The sequence below is a fragment of the Lemur catta genome, chromosome 14 (genome assembly GCF_020740605.2).
Source record: "Lemur catta isolate mLemCat1 chromosome 14, mLemCat1.pri, whole genome shotgun sequence".
Classification (NCBI taxonomy): domain Eukaryota; kingdom Metazoa; phylum Chordata; class Mammalia; order Primates; family Lemuridae; genus Lemur; species Lemur catta.
Genome location: NC_059141.1, coordinates 66,035,717 through 66,055,453, shown reverse-complemented (window position 1 = coordinate 66,055,453; position 19,737 = coordinate 66,035,717). Strand labels below are relative to the sequence as shown.

Genomic DNA, 19,737 nt, shown 5'->3' with positions numbered 1-19,737 from the left:
TGGCTATTTAATTCTAAAATTTATATGGAAATACAAAGGACCTAGAACAGCCAAAATAATCTTGAAAAAGAATAAAATTAAAGGACTTACACTATATGACTTCGAGACTTCTTACAAGTAAGAGTATTGCACTAGTGTAAAGGATAGACAAACAGATCAAGGGAACAGAGAGAGTCCAGAAATAGACTCACACTTAGATAGACCCTTGATTTTCAAAAGAGGTACCAAAGCGATTCATCAGGCAATGGACAAGCCTTTTCAACAAATGGCATTGGAGCAACTGAATATCCATATAGAAAAAAGATGAACTTCAACCCCTATCTCACACATATTAATAAATAAAAAATAATTTGAGATTGGTCATAGATCTACACCTAAACACCAAAATATAAAACTTTTAAAACAAACACAGAGTGTCTTTGCACACTGAGTTTGGGCAAGATGCAAGAAAAGCATCTGACGAAATTCAACATGAAAGGGACACTAGAAGTACCCACCCCTATGGCATTAGATTAACACTGGTAGTATCAATATGAAATCACAGTTTTTAGTATACATACATGTGTACACACAAAGATGTTGTTATGGTCTGAATGTGTTACCCAAAATTCATATGTTGAAACTTAATGGACAATGTGATAATATTAAGAGGAGGTGATTAAATCTTGAGGGCAGGCCAGGCACAGTGGCTAACATCAATAATCCTGGCACTTTGGGAGGCTGAGGCAGGAGGACTGCTTGAGCTCAGCAGTTTGAAACCAGCCTGAGCAAGACTGAGACCCCATCTCTACAAAAAATGGAAAAATTAGACAGGCATCGAGGTGCACTCCTGTAGTCCCAGCTACTTGGGAGGCTGAGGCAGGAAGATGGCTTGAGCCCAGGAATCTGAGGTTGTAGTGAGCTACGATGATGTCACTGCACTCTAGTCCAGGCGACAGAGACTCTGTCTAAAAAATAATAATAAAAAATAAAAATCACTAGGGCAGCAGCCTCATGAATGAGATTAGGGACCTTATAAAAAGAGCTAGAGGAAACTAGCTTGGCCCTTTTGCCCTTTCACTCTTCTGCCATGTGAGGACACAGCAAGAAGGCCCTCACCAGACACTGAATGCTGGCTTCTTGACCTTGAACTTTCCAGCCTCCAGAACTGTTAAGAAATAAATTTCTATTGTTTATAAATCACCCAGTCTCAGGTATTTTGTTTCAGCAGCATTACTGGACTAAGATGTATAAAGTAAAAATACGTATATATACGTGTATATATTTACATATACACACACACAGATATCCTAGCTTTGTCCACCGACAGAGCCTAGAAATAATGACACACCAGTTGCAATAAACACATCATGTACCCAGATCCTGATTTCCAAATACCATTCCCCACTAATAAGAACAAGGCTCCTCCTTGTTCCTTGATTCGAGCACTGGGGCATACAAAATGAGCCCAGAGCATCTTGTAGCACCAGAAAGTAAACAAACGCTCAAAGAATAATGGAAACATATTAAATGGACAAGGAGCCAGCTTGAAAGGGTTTATACAGACCAAATCTGAGGCAATTTGAGTATCAAAATAATCAGAACAATGAATTATAGGCCACTAAATAAGAACATATGACAACTAAATTTAGGGTGATTCTAGATTGGATACTGGACAGGGAAAACGAAAGGGCAATAAAGAACATTATAGGGACAACAGTTGAAACTGCAATATGAACTATGAATTAGATAACAACACTGTACCAATTATTAAATTTCTTGACTCATAATTTTACTATGGTTATGACTCTTCAGAAATACACACTCAAGTGTTCTTAAGACATATACAACTTAAACTCAAATGCATAGAAAAAAATGCATATATATACGAATACAGAGAAAGATGGAAAGAGTGATAAAGCTAACGGGGTAAAATACAATCGGTGAATCTTAGAAAAGCAAAAAGGATATGTGGGAATTCCTTGTACTCTTTATAGTTTTTCTGTGAAGTTTGAAATCACATCAAAAGTTACATAATTCAAAAACTAGAAAGTATTTTTAATAAATATGACAGACAAAAAGCCACTACTATTATATAAAGCAGCTGTATAAAGCAAAGTTTTTAGAAAGCAGGAATACCCCCAGAAGATTAATAGGAAAAGGACAGCCAATTTACAAAAGACACTAATGAACTTTTAAAGGAAAAAGAAAAACAACAAAAAGTCAACTTCACCAATAACTTAAACAAAGAAAGACAACAATGAGATGTTTTCCACCTGTTAAATCACTAATTTTCTTTTTTTAGTAAACACCAGCATAGGCAAAGATGCCCTAAAATGGCAACTCAACACCTTGCTAGTGGAAGCATTAATTAGAACCTTTCAGGAAAGCAGTTCAGGAATATGAATCAAGAGCCTTAAAAATATCTGCACTATTCTAGTCATGACACTACCCAAAAGAAGTAATCTGAACTGCAGATTAAAATTTATGCCCAAAGATATTCATCCAAGGACATTTACAGTAGCAGAATCATTTAAAATAATCTCCATGTTAAGCAATAGGGAAATGGTTAAGTAAACCATTTGAGATATAACCATGAAACACAATATGCAATCATTAAAAGTTATTAAAAACGGGGAATATGATATAATAAATGTTAAAAGAATAAAGTTTATAAAAATGAGTACTCAGTGTGATCTCAACTAAGTAAAAACTCATAAAGCCTAGAATAGAAATACTAAAAACAGTGACTGTTTGAAAATGAATATAAGCAGGGAGTGTGAACACCTGTCCCAGCCCGTTTATTTATGGGACCTCACCTGCCCATCCCTCACCACCTGTGAGCTCCCATTCCTTACATGGAGGCCTCATTCCCCATCTGCCTGTCTGGCTTCCCCAGCACTCCCAGCATTTCTCTGAGCGTTTCTTGAGGACAAGGCACCATCCCCAGCTGCATTCAGTAAACATCTGCTGCTTCATATTTACAAACTCTCCTACCTCATTTCATACCAAAAAAAAAAAAGGACTACCTAGCTATTGAAGTCTCCCAAAAATTGAAACCTATATTGACTATGGAAGTTCATCAAGAAACAGTTTCAATTTTTTTTCTTCTTTCAACTAAAAACATCAAGGATAAAACATCTCTGGAGCTTTCTTTCATAACTCCAGACTCCCAAAGCAGGCTTAAAGAAAACATGAAGACACCACATACCTGATTAGTGTCGTGTGCTAGCACCACTAGCGTAGCTGTCAGCTTATTTTCATGTCAAAGAACATTTGTTTTAACACTCTAATCATTAGCTACCACCAAAACACACACCCATCTGTGTGCTGCAGAGCCCCGCCACTACCCAGGGCCGCACCTGACTCTAGCTCTGCCCTATTCCCCGCTGATTCCACCATCCACTTGGCAACTTTCTGCCTAATTAGCTGAGCAGAGAGCACAACCAGGGGAGAGGAGGTTGTGGGCAAGGCTGGGAACGTGGAACCAGACAGAAGGACAACCTTAACTATGGCAGAGAGCCAGCTGAGAGGCATCCAAAAGTCAGTGGTTCTCAACAGGGGCAATGTCACACCCCAGGGGACTTTTGGCAGTGTCTTGGAGATATCTGTAGTTGCCACAACTGTGGAGGTGCTACTGGCATTTAGTAGGAAAAGGCTAGGGATGCTGCTAAACACCCTGCAATAAACAGGACAGTTCCCTATAACAACGAATTATCCAAACGCAAATGTCAATAGAGCTAAGGTTGAGAAACCCTGCCATAAACTGATGTATCCGCTAGTACAGTAGAGCCCAGGAGAGCCTAATCTCAATTCAGCAGGAGCAAGACATCCAATGGGTAAAGGAGACCTGAGGTAGGTCAGGAAATGTAAACACACACACACACGATCTCAATCAGATGCTAAGGCAGGGTGAGAGAATTGCTCCTTTGGTGATCAAAATTCTACCTCGGGAATTAGGAACAAGAGCACTGTAATTTAATAAAAAGAATAAGAATGCCTTTTCCCCAAGGGCTTGCTCCCCTACATATCTTATGTCTTCAAAGAGTGCTTCACAGCAGCAACTGTAAGAAGATAATACTATCAAAATTACCCAGAGTAGTAAACATCTCCAGAGAAGTTGGCAGTGCATCCACATAGCCAATGACAAATTTAGCTGTGTATCTCAACAGGACCTACAAACCCAAACGCAAAATTTCCAGCTTAGCTTAAAAGAGAAGTGGCAAGCATTCAAAGATCACTCAAAAAGAAAAGTGTTGCCTTCCCAGATGAATCATCAAAGACTACAAAAGACTTAAAGAAGCAACATTTTCAAAACTGAGAACACACAGTACTGAGCCACTTCAACCAAAAAAAAAAAAAGTACATAGAAAAACTTAATATATAAAAATATATATATGTAAAATATATAAAATTTGGTTACAGTTATGACCACTAAGTCATAACACAATAGGCTTTTTGTGATTATTTTAACACCTTTATCATACCATCATTTCCACTCAAGGAAGGACAGAAGGCTAAAAAAGTCATCTGGGACCATCTCTCGCGGAGGCTTAAATAATTTAGACCTGTCTCTGAAGCATCATTTGCCTCTCTGATCTTGACTTTTGTTTTGTTTTGTTTTTTGAGACAGGGTTTCACTCTGTAACCCAGGCTGGAGTGCACTGGTGTGATCATAGCTCACTACAGCCTTGAACTCATGGGCTCAAGAAACCGTCCGACCTCAGCCTCCTTAGTAGCTGGGACTACATGGGTGTGCCACCATGTCCTGTTGGTTGGTTGGTTGGTTGGTTTGCAGAGACGGAGTTTCCCTGTTGCTCAGACTGGTCTTGAATTCCCAGACTCAGGCCTTACCTTCCCAAAGTGCTGGAGTTACAGGCGTGAGCCACCATGCCCAGCCATGACCTTGACTTTTGTCCTTTCAGTGTTAAGGAGTATCTACCACTTTAACGTGACCCATTTCAATGTTAGACAGGAGTAACTGTGTCCATTAAGCTGAATTAAGAGCACCTCCCTTCCAACCACAGGTGTTACTAAACATGATATGTCCAATTTCACATCAAAAGTCTAGTTTATTATATTTCAAACAAGAAGCAGTACAAATAATCAAAGCATGCACCTAAACTATTTTTTTCTTTTGAGTCAGAGTCTCACTCTGTCGCCCAGGCTAGAGTGCCATGGCATCAGCCTAGCTCACAGCAACCTCAAACTCCTGGGCTCAAGCAATCCTCCTGCCTCAGCCTCCCGAGTAGCTGGGACTACAGGCATGTGCCACCACACCCGGCTAATTTTTTAGCTGTCCATATAATTTCTATTTTTAGTAGAGGCAGGGTTGTGCTCTTGCTCAGGCTGGTCTCAAACTCCTGAGCTCAAACAATCCGCCCGCCTCAGCCTCCCAGAGTGCTAGGGATTACAGGCGTGAGCCACCACGCCCGGCCATGCACCTAAACTATTGACATAGTTTTGCCATCTAAAGGGTAGCTGGTTTATGTCAGCAGTGAAGCCACCTGGAGAGCGAGTGGCAATGAAATCGAGAAAGGCATTTTCCACAGCTTGGTGAGAATTGAATTTTTTTTCCTTGCAAGAAGTGGTCCAAAGCCAGGAAGAAGTGGTAGTCAGCTGGTGCAAGGTCTGGTCAATACGGTGGATGACAGAGAGTTTCCAAGTCCAGCTTCTGTAGTTTGAGCAGTGTTGTTTGTGTGACATGTGGTCGAGTGTTGTTGTCTTGCAAGAGGATTGGCCTGTCTCTGTTGACCATGTAAGGTTTTTTGGATTGGCCGGCGCCAGAGAAAGAAAGACGAGTAGAGTTGAAAGCGATAAGTAAAGAGATTTTATTGGAGCACTCCTGGGTGAGGGTAACGAGTCCCAAGAGAGAGGGGGCCCAGGCGAGGTTCCCAGGTCCCGGGGAGGGGGAGAGAGAGAGAGAGAGGGAGAGACCTGAGAAGTCGCACCCCCTCCCAAGAAGTTTTGAGTGGGTTTATATATGTTTTTTAGGGCTGGGGGTGGGAGTTTCCTTGGCGGAAAGATTTATGTCGGGGAGAGCAAAGAATTTTCCATTTCAGTTTTAGGGCAGGTGTGGAGAAATAGGAGGGGCTGGTGGTATGGGTGGACTCCAGGAACCGTGAAGAACTCCAGGAGCCAAGGCCCTTGTCATGGTAACCATCAGGTGTGCTTATTCTTTTAACTCAGCTGGGCCTAGCAGGCATTGTTCTCGGCAGGTCTCGTGGGCTTTTTCTTTTTTTTCATTAGGGAAGGGAGGGGTGCCCGCCACAAGCCTTACAGACCAATTTCAACTCCTTCATCACAAGCACCCTCATCATTTCATTCAATTGGTTGCGGTAGACATCTGCTATAACTGACCGTGTTTCATGAAGCTGTATCGGATAATACCAGTGCTAGACCACCAAACAGACACCATTAGCTTTTTTTGAATGAATATTCAGTTTTGGACTGTGTTTATGCACTTTATCTTTACTCAGCCATTGTGCTGAATGCTTGCGATTGTCAAAAAGAATCCATTTTTCATCACACATAACAATACGGTGTAGAAATGGTATGCCTTTATGTCATCACAGCAAAGAAAAGCAGGCTTCAAGACAATTTCTCTTCTGACGCTCATTTAATTCATGTAGTCCCCATCCATCCAACTTCTTTACCTTGCCAATTTGTTTCAAATGGACCAATATTGTTGGAATAGTCATGTCAAACCTTGCTGCTAACTCACACATAGGTTGAGACGTATTCACTTGCACTACAACCTTGCAGCTCATCATTATCCACCTTGATCTCAGGTTACCCACGTGGCTCATTTTCAAGACTAAAATCACCAGAACAGAACTTCTCAAACCATCCATGTACGGTGCATTCATTAGCCATGTCCTTCTCAAACACTTTACTGATATTTCGAGCTGTCTGTACTGCACTGGTTTCATGATAGAACTCATGTTTGAAAATAACACGAATCTTTGACTTATCCATGGTTTCACAAAAATTGCTCTAAAAAAAAATCTGAAAGATAATCACAAGCCAAAATGTGCATTTGCAAGACTGAGGATGTACCTTCACAATAAAAGGAAAACAGGAAGTGTCAATGTGAAATGTCAGAGGTATCAACTGACAAACTTAGTACCTAAGGAAATCGGACATTTCATACTTAATAACCTAATAGTTCTGAATCACAGGAAACAAGTCCAATTATTCTCTACATACCAACCCTTAGGTTTGGGGAGCTCCCTCACTCCAAAAAAAAAGATTCAATGGAAGACCAAAAAACCAGAATGGCAGTACTAAAAGGAATCTTAGAGAATAAACAATTCAAACCCAATCCTATTCTTATAAATGAGTAAACGAGGCAGAGAACAGTGAAGCAAGGCTGCTTGCCAGAGGCCAATCAGCTAGCTACTCCAGAAAGTCGGGAGTAGAACTCAAGTTTCCTAACTCTTTTGCCCTCAGAACTATATCAAGTTGTATAATAAGATGCTGTGTAACAGGATTAACATTTTTTGTTTTAGGATAAAATAAAAAACGTTTTCAGTTTTGACAAGTTAAAAAAATCTCACTTTGTGAAATACTGCATGTTTATAAGTACTCTTGGTTATAATAAAAATCAAAGTCAAATACTATATCAACCACAGCTACGTGCTCAGGGCACCTAAGTGTCTGACACACGACAACTCATTTAACCTTCAAAATCACACTATGAAATAGTGTAATTTTTATCATCCCCCACTACACAGATGAAAAAACCCATGTCCAAGGTCACACAGCAAACGGTGAAGCTGGTTCCAGAGCCCATATCCTGCTGACCACTATGTGACCTGTGTTAGAACATTCCTAACACAATCACAACTGAATTAACAAACTTAGGACATCCAGCAATTCTTATAAAATGTTGATGCTTGGATAAAACCTCATATAAAAGTTGACCTTCCTGAAAATATACCTAATTTTTTTTTTTTTTAAACAGAGTCTTGCTCTGTCACCCCAGGTAGAGTGTAGTGGTGTCATCACAGCTCACAGCAACCTCAAACTCCTGGGCTCAAGCGATCCTCCTGCCTCAGCCTCCTGAGCAGCTGGGAATACAGGTATGCGCCACCATGCCCGGCTACTTTTTCTATTTTCAGTAGAGACTGAGTCTCACTCTTGCTCAGGCTGGTCTCAAACTCCTGAGCTCAAGCAATCCTCCCACCTCAGTCTCCCAGAGTGCTAGGATTACTAAATTATTTTTTAACAAATCAAGATAAATTTAAAGGTTTATAGTATGTAGCCTCTGGCACAAAATGAAAGGTTGTTTTAACTTGAAAAGCAAGTTGTAATATTAAAGTATCAACTTCTATTAACATATCAACTACCCTGAAGAAATTCACCTAAAAGCAAACTAACCCTTCTGGGAGTAACGCAGAAGGAACTCATCTATGGTATGCAGCTTTTTGAGAAACCTTAGCTAAGCAGAGCTTCAGGTTCTCAATCACTTCCCAGAGGCTCTTCCACATAAGTCAGAGACTCTGTACTTTGAGCTGAAGCCAATGACTGGATTCAATTCTGGGCTGCCTTCCTTGGACGGAGGTTAGTGTGCTCTGTGTGTGGGAAGAAAAATGAAACAGTTTGGGGACCAGAATGGCCAAATGAAGCTATTTGGTCAATGCTATTGGCCAATGAATGGCCAATGCTATTCATTCACTACCCAGTTTCCTATTCCTGGGCAACCCAGATGACATTTTCCATCCTTCTTTGCAGTTATGTTAGGGGTCATATGACTAAATCCTGGCCAATATAATATGGGGATAGTGACAGCAACCACTTCCAGGCCTGGGCATTAAAAACATTCGTTGAGATCCTCTAGGTCTCTCTTCCACTGCTAACTTGGAGGCCAGATGGCACAGCTACAGATCGAGGAATTACATCCAACTGTATTGGATTTTGCATAACAGAACTAAATATTTTGTTGTTGCTGTTGTTACCGCAGCACAGCACAACCCAGTGCTTTTCAAAATTTGGGGTGCATACAAATCATCTTAGTCAGATTCAGTAGGTCTGGGATGAGGCCTGAGAGTCTACATTTCTCACAAGCACAGAGGTGATTCAAATGTGGTTGGTCTATGGAATATACTTGGTGGAGCAAGAGCCTAAATTATAATACCATGACTAATGCACAGCGGAAGAACACTCCAAATTCTCTGGAGAAACTGAACAGCTCAAAGTAAAGGCCTCCCACACACTAACATCGGGGCAAGGATTGTTATCTCCCAACAAAAAGATTCTCTTCCTCTTAATTTCCCCACAATAAAATTTGCCAGGACTCAAATTCTGAACATACACACCACTTCCATTTAAGTAGCAGACTGCAGTTCAGATTAAAGCAGGATGATGGAAGCTTTAGGAGGAAAGACTTCCTGCGCAGGGGTGGGGAACAAGCAGCCTTTTGACTAAATCCAAATTTTACAGAATAAATCCTAGATTTGTTTTAAAAATAAAAATATAAAAGATGAACAAAAATGTACTAACAAAAATAAAAAGATTTTATTAAAATATTAAATAGAAGGCCACAGGTTCCCTACCCCTGAATGATATGATAGGCCATCTGGTAAAAATTAAGAATTTGTATATGAAAAATTATGCAAGTGAAAAAAATTAGGTAATTTAACTTAAAAAACATAAGAAAGGAAATGTAGGCACTTGGCTCTATAGTTGAACATATAAGTAGTCACTGATTAAATACTGATTATTGATTTCACTAAAAATAGGGATATAGTCATTGTTGGAGAGTAAAGAAAGGGTAAACGAGGAGTTTAAGATGCCCAAATCCTCAACTATGAAAAAAGGAAAGCAATGCATAAATCAATAAAAATGGTATAAACATTATGTTTCGAAATATGAAAGTAGCTACCATAAAAAACAAGACGCCTGTTTTTCATTACAGGCTTGTATGCTCACTATTCTTAAACAATGTCCAAGTATAATTTTGATAAAAATGTAAACATAAGATGCAGAAAAGTAAAAGAGATTGGTAATAACAATGTGAGCAAGGGAATGAAGGAAAGGGCATCAAAACATTATTAGCTGGAGTACAGAATTTTGAAATAAAAATGGGATGACCAATGCCATTACTCAATTTAAATCCCCTTTGACCAGGCCAGTCCACTTCTAGGGCTCCATACTGTAATAACACTCCCATGAATGTTCAAAGACATACACACAAGAATGGTCCCCGCAACACCATTATAAAAGACAAAAATCAGAGCACACTAAATATCCACTAATGGGGGAGAGCTGAATGAGTTATGAATATATATCCACATATTCTTCATTCATATCACAGATATTTATTGATTGCTAGGCACCAGGTACAGAGTAGTAAACAAAACTCAGTCTGTAAAGGAATACCACATAATTATTAAAAAGGAGAATGTATGTCTATATGTTTTGATCTGGGTGAAAAAGATTATTTCAAAATAATATATGTGGTATGATTTCATTTTATTAAAAAACACAATAAAACTACATACAAGACTTTTTCTTTATGCACTTACAGTGTTTCAATTTTTTTTAACAATTAACATTACCTGTATAGTTCTTTTAAAGACATTTGCTTGTTAGATTGGATGAAAGCAGCAACAAAAGAAAACAAAGAAGAATGAAGAGAAAGAAAGAATATACTTTTTGTAAAAGAAGTCTTTCTATAAAGTAAAACATGGGAGATGCACATGATTTTCATTCTAGATTTCACCCATATACATGCAATTTCATTTCTAGGTATATATGTATCTTCAAGAAATTCTCTTACACATTCACAAGGAAACCCTAGTAAGAAATAATTGGCCAGGTGTGGTGGCTCACACCTGTAATCCCACACTTTGGGAGGCCAAGATGGGAAGATCACTCGAGACCAGCCTGGGCAACAAAGCAAGACCTTGTCTCTACAAAAAAAAAAAAAAATTAGCTGGGTGCGGTGGCGCACACCTATAGTCCCAGCTACTCAAAGAGCTAAGGCAGGAGGGTTACTTGAGCCCAGGAATTCAAGGTTACAGTGAGCAGTAACAGTGAGCTATAATCACACCACTACACTTTAGCCTGGGTGACAGAGCAAGATTCTGTCTCTAAAATATAAAAAAAAAGAAAAGAAAAAGAAAGAATCTCAATGTCCATCAATGAAAAAATGAACCAATTGTGATCTACTCATACAATAAAATACCATACAGTAGTTACAAAAACTCAAAGATAAACCACAAAAGCACAATTATGAAGGAAAACCTCACGTTAGAAAATACATCCAGTATGAAATTATTTATGTAACAGTTTTTAAAAAGCAATCAAATAAAACTATCTACTATTTGTATATAAATATGGACCCATAAATAGATTAAAAACATCATGAGATATCACTCACAGTGATGCTTTCCTTACAGATGTTCTAAAGCTTAAATATCTGACAGTATTAAGTGACAGTATTAATGACGTGGAAAAGAAGTTTAACATACTACTAGTGTAAATGTATATTGGCACAACCACTACAGAAAAAAATTTATATTATATGGTGTGGTAGACAGAAATCTACAGATATTCCCCAAGATTCCTGCCCCTGGTTATTCAAACACTGATCTGGTACAGGTGTGAAGGGACTGTGCAGATAAAATAGGAAGAACCTCCTAGATTATCTAGGTGGGCCCAATCTAATCGCATGAGCCCTTAAAAGCAGAGAACTGCCTCCAGCTCGAGAAGGAGAGATGAGACAGAGGGGAGGTCAGAGAGATCCAAAGCATGAGAGAGACTCAACCGCCCGTTGCTAGCTTTGAAGACGAAGGAAGAAGGGGTCACAGGTAAGGAATGTGAGAGGCCTCTAGAAGCTGAGAATGACCACCGGCTGACATCCAGCAAGGAAACACGGACCTCAGTCCTACAACTGCATGAACTGAATTCTGCCGACAACCAAAATGAACATAGGAGTGAATTTATCCCCCAAGCTTCCAGAAAAGAATGCAGTCTACCAACAACTTGATTTCAGCCTTGTAAGACCCAGAGCAGATAACCCAGCCAAGCCTACTGCATTTCTGACCCATAGAACCACGAGATAATAAATTTGTGTTATTTTAAGCCTGTAAGTTTGTGGTAATTTGTTACATAGCAATAAAAAAAAACTAATACTTCTAGAAAAGTTGAAAAAACGTATCCTTCTACAACCCAGGAGCTATACACACAGAGAAACTCCTGCCCCTGTGCACGAGAATGTTCACATCACCGCTGCTAAAAGGAAAAAAAAAGACAACCCAGTCATTCATCAAGAGTACAAAGTTCCAGCCTGAGCAAGAGCAAGACCCCGCCTCTACTAAAAACAGAAAGAAATTATATGGACAGCTAAAAATATATATAGAAAAATTAGCTGGGCATGGTGGTGCATGCCTGTAGTCCCAGTTACTCGGGAGGCTGAGGCAGGAGGATCGTTTGAGCCCAGGAGTTTGCCGTTGCTGTGAGCTAGGCTGACGCCACAGCACTCTAGCCTGGGCAACAGAGCGAGACTCTGACTCAAAAAAAAAAAAAAAAAGAGTACAAAGTACACATATAATGTGATATAATAAAGCTCTGAAACACCAATGAACTAGAGCCACACACTAAAACATGTAAGATTCTCAAGGGTCATGTGGAATAAAGAAGCAAATGAAAGAAGTATACACACAGTATGATTCTAGTTATAAAGTTTAATAGTCCACAGAGCAAAATAACATAGCTTAGAGATGCAATATGGTAAACCTATAGAGAAAAGCAAGGAAATAATAAACACAAAATTTAGGATAGCAGTTATATCTGTAGGAACCTAAAGGGAGGGCATCAGAGAGGAGCATCAAGGGCACCAAAGGTAATGTAAGGTTCTTCCTAACTGGTGATTACAGGATAAATGTATTTCAATTCTTTACTCGATATTTAAAAAATGAAAATATCTAAATAAGCAAACTTCTACGTAACCAAAAAAAGAACCTTTTTCTTTTCTCTTGCCAAGACATGTCCATTGAAAAGAATATTTCAAGGCCAGGCGTGGTGGCTCATATCTGCAATCCTAGCACTCTGGGAGGCCAAGGTGGGAGGATCACTTGAGGTCAGGAGTTTGAGGTTACTGGGAGCTAGGCTGACACCACAGCACTCTAGCCTGGGCAACAGAGAGAGACTCTGTCTCCAAAAAAAAAAAAAAAATGATTCAAATAATATAAAATGTAAAAGTCCAATCATTTTCTCATTTGCTCCTTTTTTTGTTTTTTTTAGAGACAGGGTCTGGCTCTGTCACCCAGGCTGGGATGCAATGATGCAATCACGGCTCACTATAACCTCAAACTACCAGGCTCATGTGATCCTCCTACCTCAGCCTCCCAAGTAGCTGGAACTACAGGTATGAACCACTACACCTGGCTAATTTTCAGATTTTTCTATAGAGACAGGGTCTCACATGTCGTTCAGGCTGGATTCAAACTTCTGGGCTCAAGTGATTCTCCCGCCTTGGCCTACCAAAGTGCTAGGATTACAGGCATGAGCCACTGTGCCCAGCCCCAATCATTTCTTTAATCACCTAAAATCCCATCATCTAGACATCATCAGTAACAATTTGCTGAACATCCTCGTAGACATTTCTTACATGTGCATATATACACATTTAAATATTTTACATAAAATCCCTATATACACGTATGTATATATTCATTCTACAAATACCTTTTAGACCCCTGCTTTTTCAAAATCGGCTGCATTGATATAATTTACATAAAATAAAACGTACGCATTTTAAGTAAAACATTCAACAAGTTTCGACAAAAGTACATGCAGTATAACCATCACCCAAATTTCCATCACTGCAGAAAGTTCCCTCTTGCTCCTCCGCAGTCAATGCCCCCCCAACACCCCACCTATAACCTCAGACAACCACTAATTTGCTTTCTTTAGTAACATTTTGCTGGTTCTAGAATCACATGTGAATCAAATCATACAGAATATACTCGTCTGGCTTCTTTTGCTCAGCACATGTTTTCTAATTTTATGCTGTAATGTATCAGGTAGTTCACTCCTTTTTACTGCTGAGTAGTGTTCCATTGTAGACTTGTTGACAGACAAGGCTGTTTTCAGTTCTGAGCTCTGAGTATCGGTGTACACATCATTTGTGAACTTAAATTTTTATTTTATACTGGAGTGGAATTACTGAGTCATACAGTAAGTGAATGTTTAAGTTAATAGGAAACTGCCAAATTGTTTTCCAAAGTGCCTGTATATTCCTACCAGCAATTCATGTAAATTCTGGTTGCTCTACATCCTTACCAACACTTGATATTGTCAGTCTTTCTCATTTTAACCATTCTTGTAGGCAAATGGTTATAATCTCTATTTGAATTGCTCTAATGACTAAATATGTGGAGACTTTTTAATGTGCCTACTGGTAATTCAAATATCTTCTTTTGTGAAGTTGCTGTCCAAATTTTTTTACCAACTTTGCAATTGGGTTGTCTTATTATTATTTGGAGTAAGGCTATTGCTCTGTCACCCAGGCTGGAGTGCAGTGACCTCATCATAGCTCACTGCAACTCCTGGGCTCAAGCAATCCTCCCCCCACAACCTCCCAAGTAGCTGGGACTACAGGCGCACACCACCACACTCAGCTAATTTTTCCTTCTTTTTTTTTTTCCCCATCCTTTAAAAGCTCTGTATCAGCTAATTTTTCTATGTTTTGTAGAGATGGGTTCTCACTCTTGCTCAGGCTGGGTTGTCCTATTATTGATTTATTTAAGTTCTTTATATAATATATACTGGATAATGTCCTTTGTCAGATATGTGAATTGCAAATATTTGCATTAAGTCCAATTTAACATTTAAAAAACTATGCTTTTTGTATCACATATAAGACTAAAAGCTTTCCCTTTCATATTGGGAACAAAACATGGACATCTGCTCTCGTCATTTCTATCAAAATATTGGAATTGAGGTCCTCACCAATGTAATAAGGCAAGAAAAAAAATTAGTCTGGCAGGCGTGGTGGTGCACGCCTGTAGTCCCCCAGCTACTTGGGAGGCTGAGGCAGGAGGATTGCTTGAGCCCAGGAGTTTGAGCTTGCTGTGAGCTAGGCTGATGCCATGGCACTCTAGCCCAGGCAACAGAGAGACTCTGTCTCAAGGAAAAAAAAAAAAGAAAGAAAGAAAGAAAAGGCACACTGATCAGAAAAAGAAGAAGTAAAACTATTTTTATTCAATGACTATATGTGCAGAAAAGCCTACAAAATTAATCAAAAGACTACCAGAACTAATTTAATTTAGAAAGGATACAAGATACAAGGGTATCATGTGATTATAGAGGCTGAAGAATGAAAAAAAAAAGATACAAGGGCAATATGCAAAAATCAACTGTGTTTTTACATATTAGCAATGACTACTTGGAAAAAGATTTTTTTAATATTCCATTTATAATATCAAAAACACCAAATATTAAAGCATACATTTAACAAAATATGCATAGGACCTGTACACCGCAAAACTAAAAAAGATGTTGCAAGAAATTAAAAAACTAAATGGAGAGAGACACATGTTCATGGATTGAAAGGTTTAATAATGTTAAGACAGCAATTCTCTTCAAATGGACCTATAGACTCAAAGCAATTCCAATTGAAATCCCAACATGTTTTGTTTTGTTTTGAAACTGACAAGCTGATTTTAAAATATTTATGAAAATACAAAGAACTCAGAACACCCAGAACAATTTGGAAAATAAAGAACAAAGTTGGAGGATTTATACTAATCCACTTCAAACCTTACATAAAGCTACAGAATAAAAACAATACGGTATCAACATTAGTATCACATTGTATCATTTCAAGGCCTTCATCACATTATCCTTAGATTACATATAATTTAACTCCTCTATCAGAGATAAGCACCTGGAGAACTAGAACATCGGTCACAACATCAGCCTTGCTCATAGAATGAATAAATGAATTAGAAAATTCAAGCATTTCAGAGTGAGTTAAAAAACTGAATTTGGCCTAGTTTAAAAAAAACTTCAAAAGAAATTAAAAATTACACTCCTTAAGGAGACAAAGAAAAATGATTTATAAATGTTATATCTTCATAAGAGGTAGAAATAATGCAAATTCTAAAATGACAGAAGAAAGGAAGAGAAAAGAAAAAGTAAAATAAGTTCATTGACTGTCACTTAGTTAATAAGTAGGGGCTGAGTGTGATAGTTCATGCCTGTAATCCCAGCACTTTGGGAGGACGAGGCAGGAGGATCACTTGAGGCCAGTTTGAGACCAGCCTGAGCAACAGAGTGAGGACCCCATCTCTACAAAGTATAAAATTAGCTGGGCATGGTGGCACACACCTGTAGTCCCAGCTACCCCAGAGGCTAAGGCAGGAGGATCACTTAAGCTCAGAAGTTCAAGGCTGCAGTGAACTATGATGGCGCCACTGCACTTCAGCTGGGTGACAGAGCCAGATCCTGTCTCTTTAAAAAAATGTACACTCCTTGAAAAATAATTTCAAAGTTGAAATTCTTCACTATAGAAAGACAAGGTCAACAACAGATAAAATATGTTTATAGTGCATGTACTGATGACTTTCCATACGGGGACAAAATTAAAAGGCATTAGAACTTCTTGAAAGATTATTTATCATCAGAACAGTCCATGACTTTAGAAAATGCTTGAAATCAATCATATAACTAGGGAACAGGCAGACCTGTATCTTTTACAGAGAAAAAAAATAGTATTTGCCATTTCAAGACTCAAATTTAGGTTACTTTTAGAAATGTTAGCAACATATTTAATTTGCTTTCAGATATTTTAAACTTTACCACCAAAAGTATAAACCTAAATACTATACGATTATGACAGAAATAGAACTGCAACACAGGGGGAAAAAAGAGGAACAGACCACAAGTGAAACAGCAATATCCCTCAAGAACTGGACAACACTATAACAAATAGGGGGTTTTGGCTGCTTAAACCAATTCATTCCCATCTATGCTTTGGGCTGATTTCTTCCCAGCGCTAATTTAAAGGAGATAAAAATGCTGGAGCTAGGCTGCCAGATTTAGCAAATAAAAATACAATAAGCCCAGTTAATCTTAAATTTCAGATAAACAGGCCATTAGGCCGGGTATGGTGGCTCATGCCCATAATCCTAGCACTCTGGGAGGCCAAGGCTCAGGAGCTGGAGAACAACCTGAGCAAAAGCAAGACTCCATGACTACTAAAAATAGAAAATATCAGGCAGGCGTGGTAGTGCACGCCTGTAGTCCCAGCTACTGTGGAGGCTGAAGCAGGAGGATTGCTTGACCCCAGGAGTTTGAGGTTGCAGTGAGCTACGATGACGCTACTGCACTCTAGCTGGGGTGACAGAGTGAGACCCCGTCTCAAAAACAACAACAAAAAAAAGGCAGGCCAGGTGTGGTGGCTCATGCCTGTAATACCAGCACTTTGGGAAGCTCAGGCAAGAGAACTGCTTGAAGCCAGGAGTTTCAGACAAGACTGGACAACAAAGTGAGCCTCTGTCTCCACAAAAAATAGAAAAATTAGCTAGGCATGGTGGTACATGCCTGTAGTCCCAGTTACTCTGGAGGCTGAGGCAGGAGGATTGCTTGAGCCCAGGAATTTGAGGTTGCCATGAACTATGATGATGCCAATGTACTCTAGCACGGCAACAGAAAAACAAATTTTCTTCAAAAAAAAAAGAAATTTCAGATAAACGACAAATCATTTTTTAGTAAAAGTATGCCACATGTAATATTTATACTAAAAATGTATTAATTGTTCACCTGAAATTCATATTTAACTAGGCATCCTGTATTTTATCTGGAAATCCTAGTTGGAGGCAAAAGATGGAGCAGTAATCAATCTAATTTCCTCACTTTGTAGTAGAAACTGAGAACCAAAGAAAGGAAGTGACTTGCTTAAACTAAAACCAAAGATCAAGTAAGTAAGCTCACTTTAATATGAGAAAACATACTCCACTAGGTCACCCTGGGTTCCACTCATGGTCCATTCCACCTCCAATTCTTGCTCACCTCAAGCGCCAAGTGGACAAGCTATACAGTGGTATAGTTTCCCTCTTATAACATCAAACTTCAAGTTTCAGTAAATCTCTTATCAACTCCAATCTTCAAAAACAAATTAGGAAACTATGTGTTGCTCTTAATTTAGAAGAAAAAAAATTCTGGACTGACACAGTGGCTCCTACCTGGAATCCCAGCACTTTCAGAGGATTGCTTGAGGCCAGGAGTTCGAGACCAGCCTAGGCAACATAGCAAGACCTTGTCTCTACCCCAAAAATAAAAAATAAAAAAATAAATTCTCATAATTTTTTTGCCTATACACTACCACCTCATATTCTGTTTATATATTCACTCACTGTATGAAACAGGATGTTCTTTTCTCCTAAACCCAGTTTGCTCAAAATCCAAAATTCTCTTGCTCCAGGGTCTCAAGAGAATGCTCATGTTATTCCACGACTCTTAATGATTTCAGTTCATATACTCTTTCAGTTTTCATGTTTTTCAGAGGATGTGTCCTAATCCATCGGGCTGACCTCAAAAGTCTTTCACTTCGATTCTGTGTCCAACCAACTAAACCAGCAATGAGACATGAGGTTTCACTATTCGAGACATATAATTACTTCCCGAGGGACTGGGATGCAAGGAAAGATGGAAAGAGAAGGTCTTCATCAGAAATTCTGGAGCCTTTTTTTCAGCATATTGAAGATTATCTCCTAACTGCATGACATACAATTGACCAAAATCAAAAGAAAAAGGAAAATTCCACACTCGCAAAAGAATTCATCTTCCAGATCCCATCAAATTAAACACACAACATATATTTCCTCAACTCCTTAACAGAGCTTCTTAACCTATGACTTCTGGGAGACCTGAGGGGTAGGTAGTCTGAGAGAGGGAGGGGGGAAGACAGAAAGTGAGGCAAGAAAAAGTTTCATTTTAATCTTTTTTACAAATTGGGCTTCCAAATGAGGTTTTAAGAAACAAAGGTTCTGCTACATTTAAAGAAGCATGAAAATGATATCAAAAACCATCATGGCCCTCCCTGATAAGTTTTTAATAAAAATTTCACCCAGGTGAACAAGAATCCAAATCGTTTCCGATGAAAACTGATTTGAAGCCAAACAAAAAGCGATTAAAAGACAAAATACCTATTCTTTCCCTCCGGCAGCTTCGATGTACGCAGGTCCCTCTCGAGATCACACGTCCGACGCGGAAGGTCCTCACAGATCACTAGCCCAGGCTTCCATTTTACAGACGTGTAAGCTCGGGCCGGGTCTAGGGCGGACTGGCCCGTCAGGGGCGCGACTTCACCCGGAACCCGGACGGCCAGCCCAGGGCCCTCAGCGTCCGACAGCTCCTGAGCTCCTGCTCGGCCCGACCCCAGGGGCCGCCGCGAGCGCCCGGGCGGAAGGGCCCGCGGCCTGGGGTCGCGCTGCCTCTCCGCGGGCTCCCGGCCGCGCCCCCAACCCGGGCGCAGCGCAGGGCCCGGGCCTCGGCAGCCGCCCCCGCCCGGCCCACCTGTCGCGGAGCGCGCGGCCGGCAGCCACACCCCCTGCCCGGGCGGGGGCTCGGCCGGCCTGGCCCGCTGCCGGCGGCGGCGGCTGCGCGCGGCGCGGGGGAACGCCGGCCCGCAGGCGGCACGAGTCACCTCAGGCGGGCGCCCAGCGCGCGGCGCGACCGCCCCGGCCCGCCTCCCGCATGCCGGAGCCGCGGACGCAGCAGGGCCTCTGCTCCGCCAGCGCGATG

General features: G+C 40.1%; 1 protein-coding gene across 2 annotated transcripts in view; it reads right to left on the bottom strand.

Moving 5' to 3' along the window:
- Positions 1-19,411, bottom strand: part of MARCHF8 (membrane associated ring-CH-type finger 8) — a 128,684-nt gene extending 109,273 nt beyond the window's left edge. The window contains exon 1 of one of the 2 annotated variants that reach the window (XM_045568404.1): positions 19,140-19,411. The gene's annotated coding sequence lies outside the window, so the exon portion shown is untranslated. The remainder of the gene's footprint in view (positions 1-19,139) is intronic. The other variant, XM_045568403.1, reaches the window with a different exon arrangement.
- Between the last annotated feature and the right edge of the window lie 326 nt (positions 19,412-19,737).